The sequence below is a fragment of the Heterocephalus glaber genome, unplaced genomic scaffold (assembly GCF_053883595.1).
Source record: "Heterocephalus glaber isolate CG9 unplaced genomic scaffold, H.glaber_assembly_v1.0 deba00001472, whole genome shotgun sequence".
Taxonomy (NCBI): Eukaryota; Metazoa; Chordata; class Mammalia; order Rodentia; family Bathyergidae; genus Heterocephalus; species Heterocephalus glaber.
The window spans coordinates 10,643,713-10,660,434 of record NW_028258315.1 but is presented as its reverse complement, the minus strand read 5'-3'; positions in this window follow the sequence as shown (position 1 = coordinate 10,660,434).

The window sequence follows — 16,722 nt, the reverse complement described above, 5'->3', positions numbered from 1 at the left end:
AGTAAATTGGTGGTCACCAGGGAAGGGGGTAGTTGGGGGAATAGAGCTGGGAAGATGTTGGTCAAAGGATATAGAATTGCAGTTAGATAAGAAGAATAAGTTTCAGAGATTTATTGTTTGTACAGTGATTACCATGACAGTATATTGTATTCTAATAGAGATTTTGCAAATGGGAAGAGGACCAAGAGTTGGAAGGGGAGGGTCGGAATGAAAACAAGAATTAATATATATTGTGTACATGTGGGGACTTTATGAGTTTATCATTACTCAGAGGCCCCATCTCTTAATACTACCACATTGGGTATTAGGGTCCAACATACGAATCTTTTGAGGATACCAACATTCACGCCAGAGCAGTGGTTAATTCCTTTCATGACAAGTAAGTTTGCTTCTGTGCCTATATATGCCTCGTTTCCATATCTGAGTGTTAAGGAGGGAACACTTACTCCTTCCCTGCTATTTCCTTCCTTGAGGGAGAAAGCTCCCCTGGTGTAATACCACGTCAGGTCTTCCTATGCACATTTATTCCCTCTGTCTCCAGTCAGAAGAGGAATGATTTACCTAACTGGTACACCTAAGAGAAGTAATCAGCTTGCTGAACTCCACTTCTCCATGTTCTTCTTAAATACGAGCTGCCTTATCCATGAAGACCACTTGCATGGGAATCCCCCCTCACACCCAGCTACCTTAATTTAGGGTTTAATTAACAGGCTTGGCTGGCTCTCACATTTATGTGTTTCCTAACACAGCATTTATTATTATTTTTTAAATTTTATTTTATAAGTCTTTATCAAGTTAATTATAAATACAGATTAACAGTAAGACTAGGAAGCTAAAAACCATAAAAATACATAGGTACACTTTTAGGTACATTGTCTATGATGGATTAAATAACATTTTTCTCTCTCTTTTTTTCCTGATGTCTATTTTATATATTTTTTCCCCTTTGGCAATATATATATGTATTTTTTTCCAATTAAGTGTATTGGTACATTTTTGGTATAAAACGCGGTTACATTCATCATTGGGATCTTGTACCTTTACATGAGTATCTTGGTTCTTATTTTTTTCCCCTTCCCTTGCCCTCCCTTCAACCCCTCCACCCCTCCCTATTTGCAAAGACCTTGTTTCCATTGTTTTTCCTCTTCTCATATGTTTTCCTTTCCCTTTTTTCCCTTCCCCTACCCCTCCCAATTCCCCTGGTCTTTTAGACCTTTTCTTCCTGTTACACAATATCAGTTATACATTTTTAAAATTACAATATTAAGATCTAGGAGGCATTACCACAGATTTTACAGAATTTAAAAGGATATGGAAAGCATATTACAAAAATCTTTTTTGAAATAAATTTGACAACTTCTAAGAAGTACCTTGGAAGACAAATTAATGAAACTAACTCTGGAGGAAATATAAAATTTGAATAGCACCTATTAAAGAAAGTATATTCCTAGCTTGAAAACCTACCTATATGACAACAGCAGGCTCATAAACATTTTAACTGATAAATTATATCAAACAATTAAAGCAGAAAAAAGAAGGAACACTTCTCCCCTCATTTTAGGAAATCAACATTGTTCTAATCCTTAAACTGGATAAAGATAATGGAAGAAAAAGTATGAACATAGATAGAAATTTGTTTAACAAAACAAACTATTAAAAGTCAGATCTGGCAGGATGTAGAAAGTGGTTTTTTATAGGGATGGCAGTGTTGGTTCAGCATTGGAAGATCCACCCCCAAAAGTCATCATTTAAACAGAGGAAAGGAAAAAGCCATATGATCCTGTCACTAGTTGGAGAAAAAGTATTGGACTAAATTCTACAGCTGTTCATGGTAAAAGCTATCAGGAGCCTAGAAGTAGAACAGAAACTTCTCAACAGATTAAAGACATGTACTCCATACTTCCAGCGAGAATGCCCTATATAAATGGAGAAGATACAATGCTTTCTCCTTAAGGTGGGGAACAAGGACAGATATGCTTACTCTTTATCTGTCCATTAAGCATTGAAACCTAGTCCCCACTAAAATAGTCTGGCAATAAAATGACACGATTAGGATAGGATTGGCATGGCAGAAGCAAAATCTTTATATGTAGATGAAATGATCATCTACAGAGAAAATACTAAGAAATCTCTAGGAGCCCCTAGAACTTGTATTTGAATTTAGCAGGATTAGAAAACACAAGGTATATATAAAAATTCAGGTCTGTGTATACTTGCTATAAATGAAGAATTGGATATTGAAATGTAAAAGTTATGTAGGAGTACAAAGGACCTAGAAAAGTTAAAAACAAAAACAAAAACAGTGTTGGAAGGTGTTTAGTACCTAATTTTAAGACTTCTTCTAAAGCTACAGTAATCAAGGCAGTGTTGGTGTAAGGAAAGACATATAGATCATTTGAATAAAACAGAGAATCTAGAAATAGAACCACACATATATGGTCCACTGAGTTTTGAAAGATTATTTAACATTAGCATTTTATAGAATATAAACTCAATTGAAGAGCTGAGGAAGAGATAGTGTTTTCAGCAAACAGCAGTAGAACACCTGGTATCCGTATATAAAAAATTAACCTCAACCCTTTTTTTCCATACATGAAAATAACTTGAAGGGATCTATGAACCTAAATAAGAAAGCCTAAAAGTATAAAACTTTATGAAGAAATTATAGGGCCGGGGATTTAGCTCAGTGGTTTTGCTGCCTGCTGCATAAGCGCAAGGACCCGAGTTCGATCCCCGGTACCAAAAAAAAAAAAAAAAAGAAGAAGAAGAAATTATAAGGGAAAATATTTATGAATTCAGGGTAGGCAAGAACTACCTAGGATACAAAAAATATGATGTATAAAAGAAAAAAATTGATAAATGAGATTCCATCACAATTTAGAACTTTAAATAACATCATTAAAATGAAAAGTAGTCCTTAAACAGACCATATTTACAATACATATAATCTATGACCAGAATATATAAAGAATTCTTAGAGCTCATTAATAGACAACCCAATTAAAATGTAGACATAAGAAGATGATAAATAGCCAGTATAGCACAAGGAATGGTGTGCAACTCTAGAATCAGAAAAATACTAATCAGTACAATAATAAGATTGAATTATACACTCATTAGGGAGATGAAGTTCAAAGTTTTAAAAGCCTTGTCATGACTTTTTCTTTTCGTTGGACTCTCCCCCTTTGGGTTTAATTTTTCACCCCCAATAGATTCATTCTGCTGGGTTTCCTGGGGTTGTGATCCTCATTGTCTTTTCCTAGGGTATTGTCTAAAATTTTTTGGAGTGCTGGTTTGGTATTCATGAAGTTCCTGAGGTGCTCTTTATCATGAAAGTATCTTATTTCTCCATCAATTTTGAAAGATAGTTTTGCAGGGTACATCAATCTGGGTTGGAGGCTATTTTCCTTTAGGGCTTGAAATACATCCCTCCAAGCTCTTCTTGCCTTGAGGGTTTGCCTTGAGAAGTCTGCTATGATTCTGATGGGCTTTCCTTTGTATGTGATTTGTTTCTTTTCTCTCACTGCTTGTAGAATTTTGTTCTTCTGTTGGATTTCTGGAATCCTAAATATTATATGCCTATGTGTAGAGTTTTTTTGATTAAGGCTAGCTGGAGTCCTATATGCCTCACTTATCTGTATGTCAAGTTCTTTCCCCCTGCTTGGGAAGTTTTCTGCCATCACTTCTGTGAACAGTTTTTTTATGTCATCTGCACTCTCTCCTGTTTCTTCATTGACTCTGATCAGTCTTATGTTATCCTTCTTTGCACCATCTAGCAGCTACTGGATTGATTTCTCATGTTCCCTTACAATTTTAAAGCAATTTTTCTTTTCCTGGTCACTAATTGCAATCTTATCTTCTATATCTGACATTCTATCCTCACATTGGTTTATTCTGCTGCGCAGACTTTCCATGGAGTTTTTAATCTCCTGGAAATCTGTTTGTATGTGTTTTATGGATTCCATTTGTTTCCTATGTTGGAATTCCATCATGTTCCTCAGATCCTCTATTTTTTTTATCTGTGTCCTCTCTAGATTTATTAATCATGTCTTGCTACATGAGCAAAATCTTTGCTGTTATCTGAGTAATTATTTCTGATTTCATTTTTCCCAGATCCTGTTTTGTTGCCAGTTCAGAGAGTCCAGGTAGTTGAGTATCAGATTGTTCCATCTCATTTCCCTTTGGGGTTGCTGTAGGTGATCCAGAAGTCTATTTTTGAGACTTGTTTACGTGTCTTCTCATTTCTATGGGAGGGGGTGCTTCTGGCACCCACATGGCTCACCTTCTCTGCCCTAGGAGTTTGGGATGGCAGCAGGGGAGCTTCCTTCCAAGTTCTGGGACTGGCTCACCTTCTCTGCCCTAGGAGCCTGTGATGGAGGCAGGGAGCTTCCTTCTAGGTGCTGGGACCGGCTGAGCTTCTCTGCCCTAGGAGCCTGGGATGGAGGCGGGGAGCTTCCTTCTGGGTGCTGGGACCGGCTCACCTTCTCTGCCCCACAGCATTTATTATTAATAAAGGTGGGATATTTTGGTCTCCAAACATCATTCTTTTTTCATTTTTGAGAGAGAAAGAAAAAGTCTCACTATGGAGCCCAGGCTGGCCTTGAACTCACAGTCCTCCTACTTCAGCCTCCCAAGTCCTGGAATTACAGGCACACTTCCTTTTTTACAATTTACAGATTTGGGGACATCATTCATTATTCCCCCTCCATAATCCCATGCTTCTTTCAAAGTAGTTGAAGAACAGGGCATGAATTCAGCACTTACGTATTGCCAAGTAGTAGATGCTTATTGGATATTGATATAAATGTTTGATATCTAAAGCCTGACAGTAGGCCTGAACTTTAGCTCTTTGATCTCAAATAATGGAATGAATTATGCTAAATGTAGAGAACATATAAGACACTAACAAGTTTCCTCCCCTTGAAGAAAATTCAGTCCTACTGCAGATGGTTACCAGAACACCTACTACATGCAAGGCATTATACTTGCCAGCAGCAGTACAAAAACACATGTTTCCTCATCTGAAATAGCCCAATCTGCCTTGGGATTTTTCAATGCTGACTTCATAATTTGTGCATCATGAATTCAATCTGGTAAGTCATTACTAGTTCTTTACGGAATAGAATAGAAGACATCAATATGTATCATGAGATATAAAGGCAAGAACTGTTTGCAGAACTTTTATTTCAGGTATCTGTTTCCATGGTGTATGTTTTTGATGTGTATGTGTGTGTGTGAATTGACTTACAATACAGAAGACTTTTTTACTATGAGTTATAGTTTTTAAAATGTTGAAAACCCATAGTATAGCAAGGGAAGGAAGACATGGATATAAGTGATTACATTAAAAAATTTTTTCCATGTATAACACGGGATTTTATAGATGAGCTCAAAGCTAACAGACCAAAAAAAATTAGTAGTAATAATGAATATAGCTGACATCCAAGCCCAAGTCAATCTGACTTAAAAGACAACTTGTTTATGTTGTACCATAAGACAGAACATAATATTGGCAAAAGTCTTGAGAAAAGGGGAGGATTAAGAGAAAAGACAAGTCATGAGTTCACGGTGAGGGTATTAGATTTCTATCACTGTAACAAAATGCCTGAGATAATTAGCTTATAAAGAGAAAAAGGTTGTTTGGCCTATAGTTTTTCAGGTTCCAATCCATGATGAATTGGTCCAATTGTTTGGGGCCTGTTAGGAGGCACACAGCAAGGCAGAAGTATGCCATGGAGCAAAACCACTCGCATCACAAGCCATGGAACAAAAGAAAGGAAGAAGAAGGGCCTGGGATCCCCAAATCTCCTCTCAGAGCATGCTCCTAAGCACCTCTACTGGGCCCTGCCTCTCAAATGTTCCATTACTCCTATTAGTGCCATCCTGAGGACCAAACCATTGACACACAGGATTTTGGGAGACCCCAAGCCATAGCAAGGAGTATATAGTTCTTTTCCTCCAGCTCTAAGGAATAGGAGTAGACTTATAATACAGTGATTAAGAATTCTTGTTCTGTAGTTTGACTCTGGGTCTGAAAATGGTTTGAATTCTGATGTGGTTGAATCTCTTCATCCCTCTAAGCTTCTGTTATCTATGTATAAAATAAGAACAATAAAAATAGCTCTATATCATAGTAATGAAAGGAACTAGGTCGTAGGAGTGGCTCTGTTCTGTTCATCTTTACTAGATGTGGAAAGGTAGGTCAGGTTTTGATCAGAGAAGCAGAACCTCTGTGAGTGGTGTGGAACAAGAGCTTTACTGCAGGAGTTAAATCTCGGGCAAATGTGGGAGCTGATAAGGCTGTTGCTTCTGTGTCTGTCATTAAGCTTGAAGTTGCTGTACCCACAGTTGGGAAGGAAAGTTGGATATGGAAGAGGAAGAGCAGACTGGAAATGCAAGGGCCAATGAAGACAATTATATCCTGTAAAGAATAACTGAAACCCACATCTGCCTCTCCCACCTCCAAACTCAGTGCCACAGGTAACAGGTAGGAGAGGATGGAAAACATCTGGTAGGAACTAGAGTACATTCATTTCCTAAGACAACTGTAACAAAATGGCACAGACTTGATGGCTTAAAACAACTGAAACTTATTCTCCCGCAGCTCTGGAGGTTAATGATCCAAAATCAAGGTGCTAGCAGGGCCATGCTTCCTCTGAAGGCTCTAGGGTAGATTCCTTCCTAGCTTCCTAGCTTCTGTTGGCAAACTTTGGCATTCCCTGGCCAAGCTGCTTCATTTCAGTCTCCACTTCTGCTTGTATGTGTCCTTCTCCTCTCTTGTCTGTTTGTGTCTTCACATGGCCTTCTTATAAGGACACCAGTCATTGGACTTAGGGCTCATCCTGATCCACTGTGACCTCCTCTTAATGTGACAACTAGTAATTGCATTTGTAGAGACTCTGTTTCCAAACGAGGCTACATTCTAAAGTTGCTGATGGATGTGGATTTTGGGGGAACAACACTGTTCAAACCAGTAAATGGAGGAACAATAATTTTGGCTGCTTTCCTAACCTAATTAAATGACCTAGCTATGGATCAGCAAATATGCCTAGCAATCTACACCAGCTATCAAAACATTTTTTTAAATTGGCAGTTGCTACATTGCTAACTCCCAAATATAACCCAATATATCTCTATTGTCCAGCACTGATGTAAAAACATACAAGAAAGGAATTTTTGGGAAATTCCAGCTTCACTAAATTAACATAATACAGTGACCACACAATGAGAGTCAGGATTTTGTTGTTTTTTAGCAGAGAAATGACTTTATGGAAACATTTAAAAATATTTATCCCTTCGATCCCCAGTACCAAAAAAACCACAAAAAACAAAAAACAAACAAACAAAAAATATTTATCTGGGAAAATAATGTGGTACTTTCTCAAAAAATTAAAAGATAAAATTACATCTCATCTAGCAATCCTAGTTCTGGGTATATAACTTATGAATCTGAAATCAGTGCGTTGAAGAGGGACCTACACTTCTGTATTTTTGTTTTTGTTCTTGTGTTTGTTTTTTTGTGGTATAACTCACAATAGCCACAATATGGAATCAACCTGAGATTTCATCAGTGGATGAGTAAATAAAGAAAATGTGGTATATACACATGATGGAATATTTTTCAGCTTTAAAAGTGAAGGAAATCCTCTCATTTGGTGCAACATGGATGAATCTGGAGGCCATTGGATTAAATGAAATAAGCCAGAATCATAAAAACAAATAAGGCCTGGTTTCTTCCATGTGTGAACTGTAAAAAAAGTTAATCTCACAGAAGTTAAGAGTAGAATTGTGGCTACCAGAGTCTGGAAGGGTGGGGGGAGAAGGGGAAATACAATACAGGTTTAATAATTTGTTAGAGCAGCTCATGGAACTGAGGAAAATACTGAACTTTCATTTGCTGGATGGTTTATTGTAAAGAATATGTTAAAAGATACAAATAGCCGAATGAAGAGGTGGACACAGCAAGGTCCAGAAGGGTCTTGAGCACAGGGCTTCTGCCCCTGTGGAGTTGGGGTACACTACTCTGCTGACATGTGCCACCCTCCTGGCCTGTGGATGTGTCTCCAGTCTGTAAGCCCTCTAACCCCATAGTTTTGGGATTTTTAGGGAGGTTTCATCTAGAGGTACAATTTCCACGGGGTAGAGAGTGAGGCTGAACACTGAGTTTCTAATCATAGCTTGGCCTTTCTGGTGGACAAGACCCATCCAAGAGTTCACCCAGAATCACCTCAGTACAACAACAGATGACTCCATCCCCAAGAAAAGTCCAAACCATTAGAACCTCTGTTTTTTGGAAACAGAGTCAAAGACCAAATAGTAGAACAGAAGAAGCTTCCATGTGCTCCCTCTATGATGTGCTGTGTGCCACACAAGTCCATAGGGGACCATGGATGAAACCTCTGAAGCCAAGAGCCAAGTAGACCTTTCCTCTGTTTGTTTTGCACCAGTGAGGATTGAACTTAGGCCTCGTGCATGGTAAGCAAGTGGGCTGCCACTGAGCAATCTCCCAAGCTTAAACCTTTCCTCCTTTTAAGTTGATTGTCTCAGGTATTTTGTCACAGCAATGGAAAGCTGACACAGATTTTACTTGGAAAATATCTTATTTCAACTATTCTGTCCTCTACTCTCACTCTGACCTTATGGAAATCCACATAAATATAAAGCATTTATGGTTCAAATGGCAGTGGTTTGGTTAGGTTGTGGTTAGGCTCCAAACACACACAAGTGATTTAGAAGTGAAGATCACCAAAAAGTCTATATGGTTGCCATTTTGGTTCATTTGTTAGTTTTTTGGGAAAAGATTAACCAATTTAGAATTTTACTTAGAACTATTTTATCATTTTCATAATATGATAGGTAGAACATTTGGGGAATGGCTATCATATTTTTTTCTTTAGCAGATCAGCCTCTCTTATTTTTAAACTTCCATAGCTACTTCCTTCTTACCCCCTCCCTCAAATTGAGTAATGACGGAGGACTAAAAAATCACTAAGCAAAAAGAACTGTATTTCTAAAACTTGCCTCATTTTCTTTGATAATAAATAGAGGCTGTCAGCATTCTTTCATGTGAACAATAAAGCCCTGATTCTTACATTTATAAAGAAATGTGACCATTTACTGGATCTTTATTTTCTTTGTTTAAATTTTAAACAAAAATTTAAATTTCTCATAGAATCCCCCCTCCCTTGTATATTTCTAGAATATTAATCAGTTGAATAGGTTGTTGTACTCCCATTGGAATTTGGACTGGGAGAAAATTGCTCTTGGGATAACCAAAAATATTTTTATTGGGACTTAATATGGAAGCTCAACCCACTGTTTTAAAAGTAGCTATCAGTACAGTGTGTTTCTGCTTTGTCATGAGAATCGGAGTTAGGCTCAAATTTCACACTGTAACTTTAAGACTAGCTAACAGTAGCTAATAACATTCCTATGGTATGCTATGTAAACTCATTTCATCTTCACCTCAGTTCTATCAGGCAGGAGTTATTATTATTCTCATTTGATAGATGAGGAAACTGAAGCCTACGAGGTTAAGAAACTGGGCCAAAGTTACATAGCTTCTGAGTGGGAGAGGCAGGGTGCTGACCATGCAGTCCACCCAGTCCAAACTCTTTCTGCTCCCTCACTCTCTTAAGTGAGAGTTAAGTTGTTTCGGGGGGAAAATACTCCAGCTTACCCCCATAAAAAGTCCAAAAGTCAAACATGTGGCATAACAGATGGGGAGGAGATCAAATAACTAGCACCTGCAATGTAAATCACTCCTGAGACAAAGTGGGTCTTCTCTGCCATCCAGCCTACTCTGCTACAATCTCCCTTCCCAACGATCTGCCTCACACAATGGGAAAGAAAGCATCAGGAACCCCAAAGCTTTTTTAATGGATTGCAATAGAATAAAAAGTACCAGAGTAGGTTGTGTATGGTAAAGATATTGCTTTATTTATGAAACTTTTTAATGTATAGACCACTATACATAAATACAATCTAAAAATATGTTTTGCTTATTTATTATTGCTTCATTTGGTGTTGTTTTTCTATTTTTTTATTTTCCTTTTTCTGTATTTTATTTTTAAACTATATTTCTTGTTGTGATCACAAACAAAAACTTATTATCTGCTGATCTAGTCCATATGCACCTTCCCATGAAATGAAGTAGAAACCTTCCCTCAAAGGTGGCTACCCCATCTGGTTTTAAGCATGCCCTTTAAAGGTCAGGCTCAGAACCTAACACTTATTTTGAAAGCTTTTATTGCCTTAAGAAAACTCTGGATTCTATTTAAGAGTATGACTAAACTTTTCAAACTGAAATGTCATGTTCAGTGCTTGGTGCAGTTCAGCCACTCTTGTCATATCCATTAGTTTTTCCAAAACCACAGCAAGAGTAATTTTGTTTTGCAACACTGAGCTGATGGTGTCCTATCCTACTCTCTCCTCCTTTTTTCTTTTACCAGTTCCCATGGTTTTTAAGTTGAAGACCAAAATTCCCTTCTTCCCCACAGGTCCCTTGCCCTCCCCCTTATGCTGGAACTTTGCTGTCCTTACAGGAATGAACAATTTAAGCTCACCCTGGGCACAGCTTGGGGCACCTGCTAGTCCTCTGCCTGGCAGGCTCCTCTTTCTCCCATCCACCTTGCTGGTTAGCTGGTTGCCTAGACTTCGAGTTCAGTCCATTTCCTGACTTAAATCCACTGACCTGCCTAAGTTAGGTCTTCCTGTTACATCTTCACGTACAGCTGTAGCCTTTCACTGCATAAAACACAGTTCGTAATCAAACACTTACTTAATGACAGCCTGCGTCCCAATAAGATTGTCAACTCCTCCTTGGACAGAGACATCTGTTTGGCTCAAAATGGAATCACCAGCACTTAGCACTGTGTCTGTCATGTGCTTTGCAGAATGACCAAGTAGGGCTGACGTAACTTGTACAGAGGCTTGGCAGATGCATCGGAAGACATTGTAGACATATTCGAGGCTGATAAGTGTGCACATGGGCTTGTTCATGAATGTGTACAGCAGAGAGTGTTGCAGAGGAGAAGGACATAATATTAAAACTTTATTTTCATTGAGTGTAGTTTTACTTTTGTAAGCATGTAAATTATACACGTTAATGACTATATGTGAATTTAAAATTCTTTTTGTATGAAAACTACAGGAGGCAGATATCATTGATACATCTATAGTTTGTCGGAGAGTATTTGTTTAAAGCAGGGATTCTTTTAGTACAGATTTTAAGTTATACCTTTAAATAATACCTTCTCAAGAGCCTGTACTTAAAAGGCACAAATCACAACAATCAGGTAGGCATGAACCACGTGTATTTATCCGAGGTGTTCACAACTTCTCCAGCAGAGGGTGCTAAAATATCAATTTGGCACTGTGAATGGGGTTTAGCATAAATTTGTTGAATGCAGTAGTACTAGATTGGCCAGTTCAGCCTTGATTGTCCAGTTCTTGCAGCAAACATACCCAAAACGGGCCGGTCTTCTAGAATACGGACACAGGAAGTGTTAGAACAAAAGGTTTTAAAGTGGGAAGATGTTAATATTAAATACAAGGGTAATTTCCAAAAAACATTAACTATGAAATAGTTAAGTTTTATGAAATAAAATAACAAGCCAGCATTAAGGAAATTACTCTTGAAAAATATATATAATGCTATATAATGTAAGTCACCAGAGGATTTGAAATGAGCTTTTTAGAAAGCTTGGCAAAATTGTCATTATTTCCAATTTGTAGAGGGTGAGCGTTTTATTGCACTCAACAAGCCGATATACTGATGTTATTTTAAAAGTTGTCCACAGGCCTACTTTAATTCTTTTTCTTTTTTGTACTGGGGTGGAGCTCCAGGCCTTGCACATGCTGAGCTCTACTCTACCTATGAGCTACACTGCCAGCCCCCAGAAGATTTTAGAGATCTCAGGTATCAGGTGGCCTCTAAACTGAAAGTTTCAGGGACTCAAAGCACCACATGAATTTCTAGCTTTTGCTGTGTGTCTGTCATACAGTAGTTGGCTGGGGGCTCTGCACAGTGTTGCCATCATTAGGGGAACCAGGAACTGGAAAGTCACCAGTCACGATGCCAGGGGGAAGGCAGAGCATGAACATTGCACATAGACTCTCAGTATCTGGGTGGACATGACATTGTCCTTTGCTCACTTTGTTCTAATTGGAGCAAACCACATGGCCACACCTGCCTTGCAGAGTTCAGGACATACAATACTATTGTATATCTGGGAGGAAAACCAGAAATAGTTGACAGATACTGCTAACTACCACATGGCGTAAATGTAATAATAAAATACTCCATCAGAGATAATATAGCACCATTGATTTTGAAGTTATCCTTACAGCTTCAAAGTGAGGACCTGTTGGCTGCGTTATTAAATCACCTTTTTCTTTGTGCCAAGAACTGCTACCATGGATAATTCATGTATTTCGCTTTTGGCTTTCAAATTCATGGGTACATGTGTTTTGGAGAGAAGGAGCCTGCGGCGGCTTTACTTCTCAACTTGGGTTTTGCTTTGATTGATGTTAAAACCTACTGCCCTTCCTGAGAACAGAGTGACTGCTGGATGGATGAGGAGGCTCGGGAGCGAAGGTCAGGGAGCCCGAGGAGGCTAAGCTTCTGCTCAGTCTGTGGACTAGGGACAGAGCAGAAAGGACAACGTTGTGCTCACTGCGTCCTTTCTGTCAGTCTCACAAACCCAGAGTAGCAGAACGCTCTAGTTAAAATGTAAAGTGGCACAGTCTTCCCAAGCTTTGTTACCTCACACAGCAGACCTAAAGGGAGCCCAGATGGCTCTGCTGCTAAGCTCAGGGTTTCACTGCCTCCTGCAGTGACAGCTGCTCTCTGCCCGCCAAGAACAATCCAGGGCTGCAATCAGGGTGTAAATCGAGAGGCGCTAGACTCCTGACACGGTAGAGCTGGCCAGCCTCCTGACCTAACAAAGCTGCAGGATGTGTTAAGGGGCCATGGCCACCAGTGATTCAAAGAGAATCCCGGGTGTTTCAGAAGGAACCAGCAGAAGAATCATGGTAGTTAACGCGGATGGCAGTATGCCCTTAACCCAGGTCCTGCCTGGGAAGGCAGGGAAGGACGGCCAGGGCTCAGTTCCCATCTGCCTACTTTGTGAGATGCTGAATTGTGGAGGAAGTGGTGGTGAACATTTTGTGCATTTCAACATAATCCACAGGGGGAATGGAAACCCCAAACAAATTTCATTAGAATGGGGTCCCCAGGCACCTAAATTTTGTTTGGTCATCATTCAGGGCCTTGTAGTTTCCACGTTCTCTGAGAGGAAAAGGCTTTCCTTAGCTGCCTCAAAGTAGAATTACCTCCTTTCCGCCTCTATCGCTCATCCATAGCCACACTAGAGCACTCCCCATGGCCCTTTTTAATGGGCTAGATTGTGTATCAGTCTGTCACACCCAACCTGATTTCTGGGCTGGGGTTTAGGAGGCAGTGATCGAATATGGTTTATCTGCTGATTTTACCCAGTTTCTACCGGGTTCCATGGATGCAGAAGTTGCTTAATACACATCTGTGGGCTTAGGCTTGGCTGTGTTGTGATGACATCCCACTTCCTTTGTTAATCTAAGACACATTTCAAACACTGGTAAAAGTACCAAGAATAACATGGTGCTCATTTAGCACTACATTAATTTCTCTGGATGCATTTATTTAGGTGGCAAAGCCTAGAGGTTAAGGACATGGACTTTGGAGTCAAAATGATGTAGTTTTTAATCTCTGCTCTGTTTCTTATTAACTATGTGTTCCCAGGCAAACTACAACACCTCCTTTGACCCTCATCACTGGAGCTATAATAGGGTTTGATCACCCGAGTCCAGTGGGTTGTTTTAAGGATTAAATGAAATAGTTAGGACTGAAGGTGTAGCTCAGTGGTAAAGCACATGCTTAGCAAAGGCAAGATCCTGAGTTCAATTCCCAACACTGGAAAAAACTGTTGAAATAAGATAATAATATGTGAAGTACTTACCATGAGGCCTGGCCCATACAAACACCCCAAAAGGCATTTTATTATATAGACTACCATAAATGCTGGTGATGAGAAACCAACCACAGTCATTATAAAAGTTCAAAAGTATACTGTTTAGAAATGAATGAGAAGGAAACTATAGATCAACCTAACAGAATGTACAGAAGCTTCTATGGCTCCTAATTTAAACTGAGCACTGACTTTATTTGATAGTGAGACAGACTTGTTAACTTTTAAAGATGTAGTCATGGTATTGTGGTTATGGCTTTAAAAAAGAATGGTCAAGGGCCAGGGATTTAGCTCAGTGGTTTCGCCGCCTGCTGTGTAAGCACAAGGACCCGAGTTCGATCCCTGGTACCAAAAAAAAAAAGATTGGTCAGTACATTTTACAGGTACAACCTGATATATTTACAAATTAAAATTTATGATGTGGGATTTGCTTCAAGATAATATGGGATGAGATGGAGAAAAAGGGAAATAACTAGGGGTTTAGATGAATCAAGATTAGTCATTGAGCTGGTTTTTACTCTGTTTGGGCTCCTATAATAAAACACCACATAGTGGGCGGCTTGTAAGCAGCAGAAATTTCTCTCTCACAGTTCTGGAGATTGGGATTGTAAGAGCAAGGGGCTGATGGGTTTGGTATCTGGTGGAGGCCCTTTCTGGTTAATACACCTTCTTGCTGTATCTGCTCAGGCAGAGGAGCAAAGGAGCTCTCTCTGAGGGCTGTTTCATGGACACACTACTCCCAAACACAAGGGCAGAATCCTTCTTCCATAATCAAGGTCCTACCTCTGAATACCATCACCTAGGGGTTAAGATTTCAACATGTGAGGTTAGAAAGGACACTCACCTGAATATGTGTTGTGGCTTGGTTTCCTTCTGGAAAGCAGTCTCTGGGATGGGGGACACTGGCCAGAGAGTGCTTCAGGGAGCATCTGTGAGGGAGGGAGCAAGCCCTGGCTGAGAAGAGGGCTCATTCCGTTCTACAGGTGCTTCAGAAGAGGACTGGCTTTTCAGAGGCATGTGGACCAGGGCAAGGGAGCTGGGGCTTTGTACTCTCAGCAGACTGGTCCCTGGATGTGGGTATCACTTGAGCAAAAGAGGGGGTGAAACATTGATCAAGAAAGCAAAGCTTTCCTGAAGGCTGAGCCCATGGCAAGTTCACAAACACTCAGGTACCCAATGCCAGTACTCACAGCAACTGTGGGGATGTGTGGATGATAAATAATGGTCAGTAGCAAAAAAATAAGTTTTCCACCTAAAGTATAATGAGCACACTTTTAATATCATTAATAAAGATGGCTTCATGTCTTATTTTTTATGTATCTCACTAAGCCACATTTCTCATCATTCTACCAGTTATAGTCTGAGGAGAATATTTCTATCATTCTACAAAAGGAGTGCAAGATGATGACCCATGTATGCATCTGTAGGTTGTGCTATGGCTTAGATCTTGGGTGTTCCCAAAAGACCCAAGTGTTATTCCCCCCCGCCCCCCAATACCAGGGATCGAGCTCAGGACCTTGTGCTTGTGAGGCAGGCACAGTGCCACTGAGCTAAATCCCTAGCCCCTAAGACCTAGGTGTTAGAAGATTGGTGCCATGGGAGGTGGTGGAGCCTTTAAGAGGTGGGGCCTAGTGGGAGGTCTTTAGGCTATTGGAGGTGTGCCCTCCAAGGGCAGTATAGGAGCCTGGTCTCTTTTGGTTTCTTTCACTTCTCAGTCAGGAGATGAGTGGCTTTGTTCCTTCAAGCACTCCTCACCCTGCTGCCTTGCCACAGGCCCAAAAGCAATGTGGCGAACAGACCATGAGCTAAAACTGCTAAAACCATGAGCCAAAGTAAACCTTTCCTCCTTATACATTTGTTATCGCAGATATTTTATTATAGTGATGGAAAGCTGACTAACACAGGTTATTAGTGAGTATCATTCTCTTTAAACCTTCTTTGAGACAAAGCTAGAAGATGTAAATAAAAACAGTGAAATTTCCTCAATGGTCACATTAATTCACACCAGTATCTCAGCTAGCTTTGTTTTCATCTAAGGGTGGATGGCAGGTTTCCAATTCCATTTCACAAAAAGTCTCACCTAGCTAAGTCCAGAAACAATGCTTTAGCCATCTGTGCCCATTTCCAGCCAAAGGCTTCCAGCCGAAGAGTTGCAACTCAGTTTCAACTGAGATAAAACAACACTCATTCTCTTTTACCATAATTCCCAATCACTTTAAAATTGGAATGAAGGAAAAATATGGTTTTTTCACTTTGTTAATATATCAGTACTAGTGAAGTCTCGACAAAAGTACCTGAAATTACAAAATACGTTTAATGATACTTTGCTAGCTAAATATACATAGAAAATTATTACTGCTAAATAAACATATGAAAAATCTTCTACATCACTGGTCATTCAAGAGATGCAGATGAAAACAACACTGAGATTCCACCTCACCCCAGAAAGAATGGCTGCTCTCAAGTAATCAACCAATGACAAATGCTGGCGGGGTTGTGGGGAGAAAGGAACCCTTCTCCATTGTTGGTGGGAGTGCAGACTGGTGCAACCACTGTGGAAATCAGTATGGAGATACCTCAAAGAACTGGGCTTAGAGGTCCCATTCGACCCAGCTATCCCCCTGCTGGGTATCTTCCCCAAAGAATTAAAAGAGTCATACCACAGTGATATATGTGCACCCATGTTCATAGCAGCACAGTTTGTAATAGCTAAAGC